Source organism: Lygodium microphyllum, chromosome 29 (assembly GCF_053477565.2).
Source record: "Lygodium microphyllum isolate KBCC chromosome 29, Lygodium_microphyllum_v1.1.10, whole genome shotgun sequence".
In the NCBI taxonomy this organism is placed as follows: domain Eukaryota; kingdom Viridiplantae; phylum Streptophyta; class Polypodiopsida; order Schizaeales; family Lygodiaceae; genus Lygodium; species Lygodium microphyllum.
Window position 1 is genome coordinate 19,734,393 of NC_141163.1, and position 17,044 is coordinate 19,751,436.

A 17,044-nucleotide genomic window follows, 5' to 3' on the forward strand; every position below is an offset into this window, starting at 1 on the left:
TCTTTTCTCCTGTTGTGAAGATGACTACCCTACGCTTGGTACTCCCTTTGATTGCTCAGCTTGACTTAGATCTTTATCAGATGGATGTCAATATGGTTTTGATGGAGTCTTTTCTCATGTTGTGAAGATGACTACCCTACGCTTGGTACTCCCTTTGATTGCTTAGCTTGACTTGGATCTTTATCAGATGGATGTCAATATGGTTTTTCTTCACGGGGACTTGCATGATGAGATTTAGATGGAGCAGCCAAAGGGCATTGCAAAACCTAGCAAGAACCACCTAGTGTGTAGATTGAGGAAGAGCCTTTATGGCCTTAAGCAATCACCTAGGGAATGGTATCGCAAGTTTGATGCATTTATGCATTCACACGTATATTCCCATAGTGATATGGATTTGTATTTATACATGAAGAAGGATCATGATAGTAGCTTTATGATTTTGATCATCTATTTGGATGATATATTGATTATTGGGAGTGCTCATGAATAAGTTGGATACCTTGAAAGGTCGACTCAAGAAGAGCTTTGAGATGAACGATATGAGACAAGCCTCACATATTCTTGGGATACACATTATGCGCGATCACTTTAACAGGCTCCTCTACTTGTCACAGTAGAAGGAGTACATCCAGAAGGTCCTTGAGTGGTTTGAGTACATCCAGAAGGTCCTTGAGTGGTTTCATCTACAAGATGTTAAGCCTATTGGCTATCTTTTACCTTGTCACGTGAAGGTTAGTTAGGCCAATTGTCTACAGCTTGATGAGTAGATGACCGAGATGGCCAAGATCCCTTATGTATCTATAGTGGGCATTTTGATATATACCATGAAAGCCACTCGTCCTCCTGACATAGTATTTGCAGTGGGAGTTGTGGCATGCTATATGGCTACACTTGGTAGATGGCATTGGGATGATGTCAAGGGTATCACGAGGTACCTAAAGGGCACAATAGCTATGTGCATCTATTATGGTTGCCAAGATACAAGAGTCATGGGATACAGTAGAAAGTTCACCTCTAGCTAGTCTTCACCTTTTCTTGAGGTGTTGTTTCTTAGATGTCTAGGGTATAGAAATGCATGGCCCTATTTGGCCAAGAGGGGGTGAAAGAGGATGCCTTAGATGATTTGAGATTTCAAGGGAGGATGAGGGAGGACATTTATCTTGGCAAGGAGAAGTAGCAAGAGATGGAGGATATGAGTCAAAAGTGGAGGACACAATAAACTCCAAAGAAAGTGGTCACTCAAGCAAAGAGGGAGGGGCAAGAGGAGTGAACTCTACTTGAGATTTTTTTAGCTAGGGATAGGGACTAGCAAGAATACTACTAACGAAATTAGGATTTTCTTGGAGAAATTGGAGGAAAAGTATTAGGTGCAATGATAGATGGGGATTTAGAGCATTTTGATATCCAAATATGAGCATTACCCTTGTAGTAGCCTTGAGCCCCTAAAAAGGAAGGGGGCACCCAACACAAGGAAATCATGGTTTATTGAGGAGTCTTGCAACATTAGATGGGCTTTCTACGTAAGGATTATGAGGGTGTAAGAGGTGAAGGTGGAACTTGTAAGGTGGTGTGAGGTTGCTACTTAAAGAACTTAGTGGACTTCTTAGGTTGGAGAATGGAGGATCAACTAACAGGAGTGGTGTGGATGTGGTGGCCTATAAGCAATTAACAAAGGAATGAGCCATGGGAGTGAGAAGAAGTGGGATGAGTGGTTGGCATTGCCTAGTAGAAAGATCCCCTTTGCTGAAAGCACAAACAACCTGAGTGCCAAGGAATTACAAATGAATGCACTAATCAACATAGTTGATATTGCAAGAAACTTGATATGAAAAGGCTAAACCCAAAAGAAGTGCCTTCCCCACATCTTCTCAATTCGGAAAAACATAAAAATAGAAGGGGGATGCTTTCAGTTACAACAATAAGGAAGAGCTTACATTTGCCTAGGAGTAAATAGGGTTAGCTACCATAGGGATTGAGTTTGGTATGAGTGGGGTCAAAATGGATTGTCTTGACTATGTCTAGCTATTATATAGAAGAATGTTCTAGTTAGAACCCTCATCAGTGAGGTCATCGATAGTCATTTGCTATATGCAATAGTCAACTTGATTCAAAGAAATGCCACAAGAATAACAGGGACATCCTCGAGATCCACTAAAGAAACAAAGACACCTAGGCATTAAAGACTAATGAATGGGAGTTCTATGCAATGCTCGTAGGAAGTAGGTGATAAGCATCAATCTTTTGCACAAGTTATTTGTACCATGTAAGGAATGGCATGGGAGGTTATACCTCTTAATACGACTACCATTAAAGTGCCCAATGCCTTTTCCCTCCAAGGTCTCAAGTTCAACATTGCCTATCCTACTGATATGATAAACATGATATGATCCTAGGCCGCAAAGTTTCAACTTCTACTTATAACACTATATTAGGAAATTCAAAAATTCTCATATAGTTTGGGAATTCCCAATATATAGTTAATACTTGGTCACATGATCAAATTTTGTCCCCTTACTTGAAAGTGGAGTCTACCTTAATTACTATATATGTTATCTTTCCAAGTCTCACTTTGAAGCATGGGTTAAAATTTAGGCACATGACCAATTCTTAACCCCTTATTTGAAAGTGAGACTTCAGATGTTTCCAAATTCTCTAATATGGTGTTTTATGGCCCTTAAGAGAGTACAATAGCACCAATTCAGTTTTATCAGAGGATCATTGTTACACATGACTATCAAACTAGGCCTTACATTGGACCTTTTCAATAAGGAGAGCATGTGTGACCAAAATATTAGTTTTTGTGAGGCATTCTAACTCCACAAGGCAATTAGTCTAAGCACCAGTGCCTTTCTAATGCTCTTATATTGCAATGCAAAGACTAGGGATGAGAAACTCTAGAGGTATAATGGCATCAATGCCATAAGTCAAAATGGAGTCTGGTTAGTCGTGTTCTTAAAAGCTACATGATAAGCCCGTAGGACTACCATAACCTTGTTATCCCAATCTAAACATGAGACAAAAGCAGACTTGGTCAATACATTAAGAAAAATCTTGTTGGTAGACTCAACCTAGCCTCACTAGCTTGAGGATAATAAGGAGAGAACTTATGGTGGATAATCAAAAAGGTAGGGAGTAAATGCATAATAACCTCATTCAAAAAGTGAGTCTCCTGGTCACTAACCAAATCAATAGGATAGCCAAAGCAAGAAATCACGTGTGTCCACAAGAACTTAGTTATAGTCCATGTATCGTTCTTGCATGTGGCTCATGCCTACACCCATTTGATCATGTAATCAATTGCCATAATGATGTAGCATGCTTGGGAGTACTAAGTAGTTAGAATGATATGTCCTACAAAGTTGATTCCCAATTTTTCAAAGGATTGTCTAGTAATGATTGGCAAGAGCTCCATCTTATCCTTGCGAATTAAAAGTTTAGTGTACTGGCACTCATCGCATGCTTAACAGTGTTGCATCATTGAACAAGGTGGGCCACCACAACTAGGACTGCAAGACCTTGTGGACCTAACCATCAAAATGTCCACCAACAATGCCACCATGGGCTTCTTGAAGCACATGCTCCATCTCATATTCACACATGCATCATCAAAGAAGATTGTCTTCCCCTAATCAATAAAGTTGACCAACAACAACCATTTGATAGGGGTGAGATGAGCCTTCTCAAGGGGGTATTCAGGAATTCCATTCTCCAAAATAGCAACATATCATCTGGCGAACGAGGTGTGAGATCAACCTTGAACAATTGAGCCTCTTGTTGAAGTCGAAACAAATGGGCATTAGGTAAGTTGTCAACTAGACTTGTATCCTTTTCTACTCTTCTTAGTCAAGCAAGACATGTTAATTGCACAACCATTACCAAGCCCTCCCATTCAATAGTGAAAGAATTCATGTGGGTGTCATGTTACTTATCATCCACCGTGGGAAAGCTTCCAATGTTGCAAGTGATGGGTGACTACAAGCTGATAGGAATAATGTGATAAAAGCATTATCAATGTGGTTCCTAAGAACACTTTTAGTTACATGCAGAGGCATTATCACATGCGGGGAGAAGAAGGATGAACGTGCCGCACAGCTTCCACTAAAAGGTTGAGGCTGCCGTAATTAGCTCTGTTCTTGATAACTAAGTCGTTATCAGTCGAAGGAATAGGGGCTGATCACATGTGGGCGGCTACTGCGTTTCGAAGTCGTGCTGCTGCCACCTTTGCTTAGATCAGAAGGGGCGCACAATCTTTGAAAGCTGGCTCAATTGCCACCTCTTTACACTACTTTGGTTGGCTTCTTCCCGAAATATTTTCAGCCTGTTGTGTGCTTACATACCTTTGTGATGATATAATCCAAGTGACTTTAGCCAAGTTAAATATTACAAATCAAGATCCTACACATTCGTCTTATTCTATCCTCTTCACCATTCTCAAAGGAGTGAAGAGTGGCTTACCATGAAGTTTGTAATGCCTAAGTTAGTCAAGTTATAGTTCAGTTATCTTGAGAGAAGAAGTTATTTATGCCTAAACCTTAAGCCAAAGTTTCAAAAGATGGATACATCGAAAGATACTAGCAGCAGAGAGTATTGCTATGTCAAGTTCCTTGCTATCTGAGTTGTTGAATGTTTGACCAAGAGTCAAAGCCAATGCTTTTCCTGAGACCGATTGTCAGGAGGGGAGTCAAGTTATAGACCAAATGCCTAGAGTATGTCTGTTATGCATTGAGTTGCTGACAAGATTTGACAGGGCAACTACTTCGATGTTTTTCTAGCTTTATCGTCTTCTTTTGTGTCCAGCTAGCAACTCCTGCCTTGTCATGCCTACTTCACAAGACCCCATGTCTTCTGACCATCAAGCATACATTGCCTCAACATTGATCTTAGAGAGTTATTTGCTTGCAAAGGTCACCAGAAATTCTAGGTTGTGTTCACAAGGTTAACAATATGAAGCAACTTCAATGGCAATTTTGGATGCATCGATATGAATATGGAATGTGATTGTTCAATTTGGGGCTCGTAAAATAAGTGCCAAAACAATAGCCTCCTTCAGGGCCTCACAAGCTTCCTGGCATTCAATGGTCTAGACCCACACAATCAAAAGCTTTTTCAAAGTAATCTTGGTTGTATCAATGGCAAGGCCATTCTCAAGCATAAAATGTCCTAGAATAATGCCATGCTTTAACCTAAATATGTACAATAACCTTAATCTTGGTCGTATCAATGGCAAGGCCATTCTCGAGCATAATCTATCCTAGAATAATGCCATGCTTTAAGCATAATTGACATTTCACCAGATTTAGGGATAGGTAATACTACCAACATCTTTCGAAGATAAGACAAAGCTTTGGCTAGGTGCTCTTCCCAACTAGTATGAACACACAAATCATCAACAAAAGCTTCCAAACACTTACACAACATGTCTTTGGAGATGGTGTATATCAAACATTGAAAGGTGATAGGTATATTGGTCAACCCAAATGGCATGACAATGTAAGCAAACATGCCCCACTCCATGGCAAAGGTAGTCTCATACCACTCATCTAGGTGACCTTGAGTTTGATTATATCCAGAGAATCCATCCAGGAAGATGTAAGCTTCCTTCTCGAATATTATAATCTGTGTATAGTAGTGGATAATGGTCTCGTTTGGTCATTGCATTGACTTTCATATAGTTGGCACATACCCTGATTTTATTGTTTTTTTTAGTATCACGATAATGGGTGGTACCCAATTAGTATGCTCAATCTCATAAATAAAGCCCACCTTTTGCAATTTTTCTGATTCCTCATTCATATGTAGAGCGTAGTAGGGATTCATGGGATAAGGCCTTTACTTGATAGGTTTAACATTGGGATACAAGGAATTGTGTAAGTATCTGAGGTGGCACTCCATTGAGATATATATAATTTTCAGCAAACACATCACAAAGCTCCTTGACTGTTTGGATGAGTTCCTCTTCATCTTGTTGGCTCATACCTTAGCAATGAACACACATTTAGATGTTTTTCTCTCTTTGACAAGGTCAACTTCATTCACCCTAGCTAGGTCATCAATTAACTTGCTAGTTGCTCCTTGGTGTTTGGCACCAAGCATAACAACAATTGAATCCCCCTTCTTGAATCAAGTGTGTTTAGGGAGTTCTTAAGACTTGCATTGAGAGCCTTCATCTAATTCAAGGTTCTTTGGGACTTTCTTAAGATGCTTCCTTCTCAAGTGAACTCACAAGTTCATCTTGGAGCGCGAGGTTGGGGTAGGTTGAGGTATTTCAGGATCCGAGTCAATGCTAGCATACCTCCGAGTCAATGCTAGCATACCTTACTCTGAATCAAACAACTCAGATATCGGTGGAGCATCAAAGGGTAGGTCATCTGAGGATTCAGTAGTGAAAAAATCAAGGTTGGAGGCTGGGTCAAACATGTGGAAGTCTAGCTAATCATAGTCCATGGCTTTTAGGTATTCCAACTATTCTAAGTCTAATTTAATGAAAACAAGGCCAGCATCAATGAGCAATGAGGAATGTTTTGAGGGTTTTTGATTGATGGTAATGTTCTTAATGGTCCTCCCATCAAAGCCATAATCCACATCCAAGTCAATGTCACTCTCATACTTAGTTAGTTCATCATCAATGTCACTTGTTTCTTCAATATCAGATTCATCAAGGGGCATCATGGAGACAAATAGGGTATTGTGATAATCGAACACAACTTGATGGAGTGTAGTCCCATGCTAGGTGGGGCATGTTGAGAGCTCTTTAAGCACAATGAGGTTTTAGCCAAACCTTTAAAATCAAGTCTCCATAAGGAGAGGATTTTATGTAGTTCCAACCTATCTATGGGTGCATGAAAACATTTTTGGTTAGATGTCCATGAGAGACCAGCATGCATCATCAACAAGGGCACAGAATGAAGGTCCTTTGAGGCATCAAGCAAGTAGATGGGGACTACCTCAAATTCATGTTGACTTAATTTTTCATTAACTTCTTTGTAATCCCCCTCCTCAGTGAATGGAAGCTCCACGGTGGCACGAATATGAAGCCAATCTTGCTCATCCTCAGAGGGCATGGAATATTTTTGTTCAAGGGTCTTTGTGTTGGGAGACAAATTGTGTCGCCACACAATAAGCAACAAATAGCATCTAGGTTGACTTGGATAGTCTTCTAGCTACTCATTTCAATATGCAGTGCAACCTCAGTGTGGTTACCCAAAAAGACCAGAGCATTGTCCCAATCTTCAATGAGTTGAGCATTATGCATCTATTAACCCCGATGCAAAGAAAGCAAAAAGAAAGCAAAAGTAAATCAAAATGATTCAAGACAAAGTGAAAAAAGACGACCCAATGGAAAAGCAAGAGGAAAAGTGCCAAAAATGCAAAAAGAAAACTTAAAAGTCCAGGGGAAGTGTAAAAGGAGAAAGGTGCACTTTAAATATAAAAGTGCACACTAAATCCTTGTAAAAGAGTGCCAGGCTCCCTTCTATGCAATTTGTAAATGTAGATGGGCATGGATGGCAAAACAATGTAAATAGGAAGAAAAAAGGGAAAGAGGACCTAGCATTAGGGGAGATTTGAGGTCTCGAAAATGCCCTGTAAGAGATCCTAGAGAGAGAAAACAATTTAAGAAATAAAATCATTTTATAGAATTTTTAAAAGGTTTATATTTTGGTAAGTTAAAATATCAAAATTCGTTAATAAGTCATTGTCGTGAATTCTCGTGGTCACATCAAACCTAGAAATCTAGGTCGACATAAAGTTGGCAAAGGTTGTCATAATGAAGATCTTACCTCTCCTCATTAAAGTGAAAAATAATATTCAATTTGAATTTTGGTGGATACTCGATTGCCTCCCTCCATCGTTTTTCTCTTCTTTTTTTCTCCTCCTTAGTAGTCTCTTCTTTGTTTTCATTCTTGCTTTTAATCATATCCTTAGCTATGGATCAATCACCTAATGATCTCTGTAACTCAACTATGGATCAATCATCCAATGATCTCTGTAGCTCTCATAAAAGACCTCTCTATCATCTTCATATTGAGTTGGATAGTGAGTATGAACCAATAAGAAAGAGAACAAAATCTATCACGGTTACAGAGTCTATGAAACATATACTGAGGTTTGAAGGAAAGAAGAATATTGATCTTTGGTTAAATGGAATCCCAAAGATCCTAGCAGAAATAGCACTCCTCCTTTCTATGATAGCTCATCATTAATGAGGTTTATTGGTGATGGCTACAATGGATTTTTAGGTTATACACTTAACCTTGTTGTAGAAAAGGATATCCTTGGACTAGAGAATCATCTTTTGATGAAACACAATATAGGTTTGTTACAAAAGCTAGAGGATTGTCAACAAAAAATTCATTCATTTGAAAAGCATATCAAAGCTTATCAATGAAAGCAAACTTTATTAGGCCTTCGAAATCAACAAAGAGCTCTTAAAAATATTGAGAATCTCAAACGAGGAGGAGGAGGCTGTGGTAAAAGAATCCAAGCAGCAAGGTATATCTTTTTTCACTTTGAAAATGTTAAATATGGCTTTATTTAAATTACTTGTATTGATTTGTGATGTTAATTTTGCTTAGATCTCTTCTACAACCAAATGTAAGTGAAAGAGATCCTTTAAAAGCAGCTCAGTTTTATTATCATCTTCTTCCTTCAGTAGTTTCAAAGGATATTTTGGAGAAGAAGAAATTTAAAAAGGCAAAGAAACAATGCTTGGAGTCATTTGTAAAGGATCGTTCTTTGGATTCTGAGTTAGTACAAAAGACACTGGATAGTATTGGTGATGCTTATATGCAACTTTTCCAGCTTTTACAATCAAATATGAAGCAAGGACAGGTACGCAATTGCATACTTTCGAAGCCATTTGTGGTTAGGACTATCAGACAAAGAGTTAATAACAAAGTGATGGGGATTTTAGGTGAGCAATTGCTACCTTCAAGGGCAAGAAAAAGAAGATTACATTCAATGAATTTAACAATATTTTCCTTGACTTGCCCACCCTACAATGCTTAATGATCAAATTTTATGACTTGTCAGTAGCAGAGGCACAGGGAGTGGCTAGATTTGTGATTAAACTTAATGAAAGTGAGATTCTGAAATGTAAAAAATTGGAGAGAATCTCTATCATCTTGATTAATAGAGCACTTTCGTCAGGTCATTGCAATCACTCAATATCATTTAGTGTTCAATCTGAATATAACATCTGGTGGCTAGGAGCATTTGAGGTAGATACTGAGAATTTATATATATATATATTGGGTTTTTCATCAAACATCAATACCTAATGTTATTCAAAGGCAACAAGCAGGAGAAGAGCTATTTGTTGAAGGATTTGGGAACTACATGATTGAGTGGCACATAGCTGGTGACCTAAAGACACTCAAATGTATGTATAATGTATCAAAGGGAGCCAACTCGAGATCTCCTTGCTTATACTGCATGTCGCCAGCTCCAAAGTTAAACTCAAGCAATTGGAATAGAGCTCCCTCTAGGCACAATAAGGATCCACAGTTTAAACTAGTCTTGGACATTCCTTTAGCGAATGCCCATATTTGTACACTTCATGCACTTTGCAAGATAATTGAAAAGCTTGTTCATCTCTATATAGGATTTGCATGGAAGCTAAAGCCATTATCAACTAGAATAGATGCTATAACAAAGGTTGAAAAAGTTCTCTCTGCAATTGGTTTGCATGGTGGCGATGTTGTTATTAAACCAGATCTTTAGAAGTCTAAGGATGGTAATTGTGTCCCAAAAAAACCATATATTGGTGGAGTGAAGGCTAGAAGGTTTCTAGGCTTTCATGGGAGACTTGGCAAGATAAACTCGAGAAATGGTGGCTCAACTATTAAATTTAATCAGTGGAAATCCCTACATAATGCAGTTAAGGATCACACTAATAATGGACAAGCTCGGAATAGAAAAGCTAAAGTTTGGGAAACACTAGACAAAGTGTTTTTTTATTGTGATAAGACTGAATGGAATGATGATGATCTCAAAGACTTTAAAAACCAATTGAACCTTTTCAAAAAGGCGATGACAGAAGCTTGGGGTGATCAACACTTTACTCACTATATGGTAAGAAGTTTGTATATGTCTGTTTCTTCATTGTCGAACTTATATAATATTTTTTAATAATTTTCTTTATTTGTTGACTATGCAGCATATTTTATACAATCATGCTCCATACTTTATTAAACAATATGGATCTCTATCTATCTAGTCAACCCAAGGTATGGAAAAAGCACATTATCAAGCAAGAACAAAATATTTCAAACACACAAGACATGGAGGTGGAAGACACAAAGCCAATAGTTTATTAGAGGTCTTCCAATGGTTCTATCGACAAATCTAGCATAAATTTAAGCTTAAATATACAACCACATCAAGCAATACATCATCTTTAGCAAGGACTATACAAATTGTTACCCAAATAAGAAAATATAGATATTTAAATTCTTGCGCAAAGCAAAGATTTACAGAATGGTTACAAACCAAACAAAGAGTTGGGAAAAGATGGGTTTCAAGAAACCCTTGATCTTTGGCATCTTCTAGTCTAATTGTGTTGCAGAAAATTCATTAGTTTCAGGCACCTCGACAGGGCCTCCAGAGGAGTCCTTAGTTTCAGGCACCTCAACAGGGCCTTCAGAGGAGTCCTTGGTTTCAGGTAGCTCGACAGGGCCTCTAGAGGAATCTTTTGTTTCATCCCACTCAATAGGGCCTTTGTATTTCAAAAACTCCTGTTTCCAATAGCCTGGAAGAAGCTTCAAATTCTTACTATCTCCTACATAAGAGAGCAAATAGGAGCCAAGAACTCCAAAATATCCAGCTCTAGATCCACTGTATCCACGCATGAAGCCAAAAACTCTTATGGCTTCTTCCTTCTCCACTAAAATTATCTTGTCCAAACCTTTGCTGAAAACTTGAGATCCAATTACCTTTGAGATAGCTCTCAAAGCCATCATTGGTAGACTTGGAGATCTTGACAATCTACTATGATATATTACAATTGTTTGATCGTTTAAGTTTCCAATATAATGGCCAAGGCTTTGATTTTTCCCAAGCTTCATTGGCCTAGAGCCCTTGGCCCTTCCAAGAAAGTTGTCCAGATCTTCAATCTCAATCTACACAACAAACCATAATAGTATAAGATATAAGATATTTATCTATAATGCATAATAAAGTCTAGCATAAACTCAATGGGTAACTTCAAATTATATTTCATACCTTAGGGTGTTCGTCTTCTTCAAGAAGACTATCATCATAAAGATTTATTGAACTCTTGGGTTTCTCATCTGATGGAGACTTCAATCTCTCTTCATACCCTATATCATCAATACGAAGTCTCTTCTGGACCTGCAAGAAATCTTCTTCTATAGGTAGCCCCTCCTTTTTGTATTCTACAATCTGATTAATACATGTACGTAAGGCTATAGAGCTGTCTTGGAAATTCTCTCCCTTAACATCAAGAATTGCTAGTGGTTCTTGTTCATAACCTATAAAATTCATGTCATTTTGGCCCCAACCTGCAAGGATTACTAAGCAATAATCTTCTCTAAGATCAAAAAGATGTTGAATATCATTTAGCAACACATATCTCTTATTGTTGATAAGATAAGTGGGAAATGTTGGAACACATGCAAGAGGACCTTCTTCATCAACCTGTGCACTTGGCTCGATCTCCTTTTCTTCCACCATTGTGATATTGTCACTCTTAAACAAACCTACATCAAAACCTTGGACAAGTTGATTCTCAATATCTTCTTGGAACATCTCTTCCTTCTCTTCGACCCCCTTATCCATACTTGCAATATCCTCTAGCTTTCTCTGTTTGACTATATCTGGAGAAGAATTTTCCATGTACTGAAGATACACAATAAATCCAACATCCTTGTGGATCAGAAGGCATTGATGTTGATCCCTGTGGAAAGGGAAACATGTTTCTCTCTTCCTGAATTTCAGGGATAACAATATCTCAGAATACGTGCGCATGTACTCCACTTAACACACTGCCAATTAATACATGTACCATCAATTTTTAGAAAAGTCCCCCCATAAAGGGAAACAACGGCCAAATTTGTTCACATTTCTGAACAGACTTCGCAAAAGACAAAGCAACCCGAAAGAATCGTCTAGAATTGGGAGAAAATTGTCATGTGAAGTCATCCACACCTGGTAAGTATTCCATTTCATGTCTAACAATACTATTTGTTTGAATTTTTACCATAGTAATTCTAAAATTGAAAGATACATGGCAAATTTCATGACAAAACTAGCCTGATGTTATAAAAATAGTTTAATGTCACTTTGAAACTTATTTTTATTGCACAAACCCAACATTATCGGGTGAAACGCAATAAAAAGCTTCGGATCATGGTCATGCAGCACATTTTCGCATTTTATAATTTTTTTAAAATTGGCTTTGATTCGTGCTTCAAAATCCATGTCTGTAAGGTAAGCTGATACCAGTGTGAAAAAGTATATTTCTTTTCATGTCTTATGACATTGCTTCTAGGGTTTTGATAGTATGGAGCTTATAGGTAGTTGTCACTTTTATACTTTTTTTTTTGTACCAGCATAACATTATCGTGTGAAACGCGATTAGGGTCTTCGAGCTGTGGTTGTGAAGAACGTATTCGCATTTCACCGGGCTTATTCACAAAATTGGTTTTAAACGGACTTTTTCCAACAAAGCGCAAGACAAGGTATGGTTTTCTGCATTTTTCCTTTGACTCGCATTTGAAAAGTTCATGTCTATGATATAACCTATTGGTAGTATAAAGAATTATCTTTCCCTTGATGTTTTATAACATTGCTTCTATGGCTTTAATGGTATAGAGATTGTAGGTAATTGTTATGGTATTCCTTAGGTTAATGTTTTGTTTTCCTTAGTTTTGTTGACTGTTTTGCTATTTATGTGTTGTCTAGTGAAATGCGAAAATAATATGCTGCAAGGAGGTCTCTCTTCTCAAACTCGTGTTTCACTGGACAAAAAGTAATATGTCTTTTTTTGGCAAATGGCTAGGACTAAATCAACAGCAAGGAAGGAGAAGATTGATCCTATGGGTTTAGCATCAAAGATTCATCAATCTTCAAAGCCTCAGAAGCGCTCTAGAAAGTCAAAGCCAAAGAGAAAGTTTTCTCAAAATGTCAGGTGCCTAAGGGAGATTAGGAAGGCAATAAAGGCTCTAAACAATGCAATTCCAAAGCTACCTTTTCAAAGGCTTGTCAGGGAGATTTGTGACAAATATATTTTGGATAGTTTCAGATGGACAAGAACAGCCCTTAATTGTATACAGGAAGCCACAGAGGATTTTTTAGTTGAGTTTTTTCAAGATTCCTATATTTGTGCTGCCCATGCTCATAGGCTCACACTCATGGACAAGGACATAGTAATTCTTAGGAGGCTAAGATATAGATTTTCAAAGGTCCTTGAGCCAGTTCCCCTCACTGATGAGAAGACATTTAATATCCTTAATGTGCCCCCAGCTAGGAGAAAGAAAGATGATTCTGGTCCCAAGGTTGAGGATGTCACCCATGAGAGGGATACAAGGCAACATGAAAAAGAGGAGAAAGCTAAAGAGGAATAGGCGGATAAATGGAGAGAGTATAGGAGGCAAAGGGCTAAAGAAAGGGAAGCAGAGCAACTAGAGCCCTTTGAAAATGAGCTGACCACCATTCTTGAAGCAGCTAATCCAGAAGGATTCAATGTGTTTTGTTTCTTATCTAATGACTTAGGCAAAAGAGCTGAGATTATCTCCTTTAATGCTGCCTGTGTTCAGATTCTTAAGGATAAAAGAAGAGAAATAAATGACAGTATTATTCTTGCTAGCCTAAGGTATATCCACCCATAATTACTTCTACTTTTTGATATTTTTTCAACAATAAGATTTTTCTTGTTTATACTCACTATTTCTATGCCTTTTCTAGGTGTGTAATGCATGAGTTTCCTTTGAATATGCAACAAAAAATTGAGGTTCTTGATCCATCTATCTCACACTTTATGAGGAACGAGCTTGATACAAGTTTTGTTGAGTAGTGGTTCAATCTGATTGACTTCGATACTTTGGAGCTCCTTATAATTCCATATAATGAAAAGTAAGTATTAGATTTTTTGAGATTTTATCCTACTAATTTGTTGAGATATGATTGCTTTCAATTCTCATTGGAGCTTGATTGCAATAGACTGTGTGGATAAGCACTATTTTTTAATCAACTTGAAAGGAAGCCATGGAAATGCTAAATTGTAAGTTATATTATCCAAGGGCTCCTTGATATTGCAATTCTTTTTTTTTTAAGTACTCTAAATTTCAATATATTTTATATATAGAGGTGCAAAAAGATTAATTGAAGAGCTAGAGAAAAGGCCCCCTATGCCGTCTGATTTGCTTACAACAATGCAATATAGACAAGTTGCAGTAAGTTATTAATTAAAATAATTGAAACATAAGTTTATTCTATGAACTACCATCCGTAAATTTCATAGTTTTACTTTGTGTTGGTGGTTGCAGTGTCCTCATCAGGATGATAGCCATTCTTGTGGCTGGAGGGTGATTGCAAATGCTAGAAGAATGGTTAACTTTGTTTATCTTAATGATGATAAACATGTAAAGGTAATATGAAAGATGCTAAACTTTAAGATAGATATTCATTGCAATCAGTCCATTGATGATAAAAATGTAGTCTATTGTAAGAACAATAATGAACTAAAACTCTTTTTCCTATAAATGTGTGACAGTTTTCGAAGGATTGCTATACATCTAAGCATGTTTGATACGTCAGAGCAAAGATCTTGAAGTATATAATGGTCAATTGTATACAACCAACAATAGATATTGGTGGGGATTTACACGATGAAGGAGATGCGGTGCCTATAACCACGGAAGGTGAAGCCACAGCTTCAACACCTTTACCCACACCTTCTACACCCAAGGCATCAAAGAAAGGCAAAATGACTCCTAGAAAGGATAGTTCTCAAAAAAAGAAATAGCTTTGCCATATCGCCTTGTAAGCCTTCATATATAGAAATTTGCCATTCAGCCCTTGTATATCTCATAGAGATGGCAGATAGACATCTGCTACAAAATTTGTACATATATTTTATATTGATAGTAAATATATCTTTTCTTGAATGTCCTTGCAGTGTATATTCTTTTCTCTCCCTTTCGATATTTGTAAAAAATAAATTACAAATGTTTGTTAGTTAGGAAGTGAGATCTTGATATACATCTAAGTAGATATAATATGATGTGAAAACTTACTCGTTTCTTGTCAAGTTGGAATACAAAGGAGTATGGTAGTTCAATGTCTTCATTTTGTAAATCCATCCTCACTTCATGTAGTATACATGATTTTCTGATCTTTAAGATTGCAATAATATCCTCGTTGAACCAAATATCAAGATCCACTATAGGATCTTTGCTGAAATCATCAAGATTCTGGTCTAAAGCAACTAGACTACTACCAACAAAATGCCATCGACTATAGTAAAAGCTAAGGATAAAATTTTGAGTAGCAATCATATATTTACAAGCTATAGAGTCTTGATCTATCTTACATATAATTTTTCCTTCTGTCCTTGTATCCCATCCTTCATCAACAAATTGTATGACATGATCATATGTTAGTCTCTTCACTGAAAGCATGTTTTTTGTTCTTCTTATCTCCATATTAGAGAAGAAATCAATAAATATATTAATAGGCATAAACAAAGTAACTTTGCTTAGCCTACTTGAGATATTAGATTTTAATGCTTTTTGGATCTTAGAAAATATCTTACATCTATAGCCCTCACTAGTACCTAGACTTGGCAAAGGCCACTCAAAGCTTGAAAAAACTGGCAAAGGAAGGAGGTTTATTGATCCCCATTGGCAACGCCGCATAGGAATAATATAAGAATGGTCATAAAAGAATATTCCATTCTCTGCAAGCTCTGTCTTCTTTTTGCCTCTATACATTTCTTCTCCATTTGAACCGTGTATAACATCAATAACATCAACAATAGACTCCACTGGTTGCCATTCCTCAAGATTAGAGGGATAGACATCTACAAGACAAACAAATATTATAATGGAAAAACCTAAACCATGTTTAAGAAAGGAAAAACTTTAAGAATCAAATTCTTACAATTTGGTCTATACATTGGAAGCTTTGAAGATCCAGGTTCCAAACACGGCTCTCTATGCATGAACACATGTTGCACTAGTACCTCTTTGATGCTATTCTTATTTGCTCCAAGCTTAAAATCTTGGATTCTGCCCTTCCAAGCAGAGATAAACGAGCTCTCATGTCTTTGCCTTTTTCCACGTTTTGCTTGTTGCATGGTGATCCAACTACCTTTGCTAATGATAGTAGAAATCCATTTTTCATCATTTTGGAATGAGTTAAACACTGATATGGATGTGATTTGGGAGCTTGGACTCCTTGTTGAAGGTCAAATTTCTGTATCCATGGTAGAAGAGAGAGAGACATAGAGAGAGAGAGAGAGAGAGAGAGAGAAAGAAAGAAAGAGAGAGAGAGAGAGAGAGAGAGAGAGAGAGAGAGAGAGAGAGAGAGAGAGGACTAGGCTACCACAACAGAGGGAAAAACAATAGAGGAATAAAAGAAAGGAGGGAAAAAAATGAGTGCCATGCTTTTCACTAATTTGAATTTAGATTACATCAGTCATTATCATTAATCTAGATATATCATTAAATAAAAGTAGCCGAGACTCTATGCCATTAATGCAAAAGATGTCATAATCACGAATATAAGAGACTAAAAATAGATAATAAAAATACAATTCGTAATATTATTATATTTATATGTTTTTGTAAAATGATTTTTTATTTATTTTTAAATAGAAGTTCCGTTATGGAGGCTTTGCTCCTATTGGTCTAGAGCACTCTCTCTCCACATCCTAAAAGGCATTTTCGAGACCTCAAAACTCCCCTAATGGCTAAAATGGCCTATCATGTAAAAAAAAGGGATGGGTGCCCAATAGAAGTAGGGCATGTATAAAAAGTAAAAAGTGAATGAAGAAGCTCATTCTTATGTGTGGCCAAAACTAGCT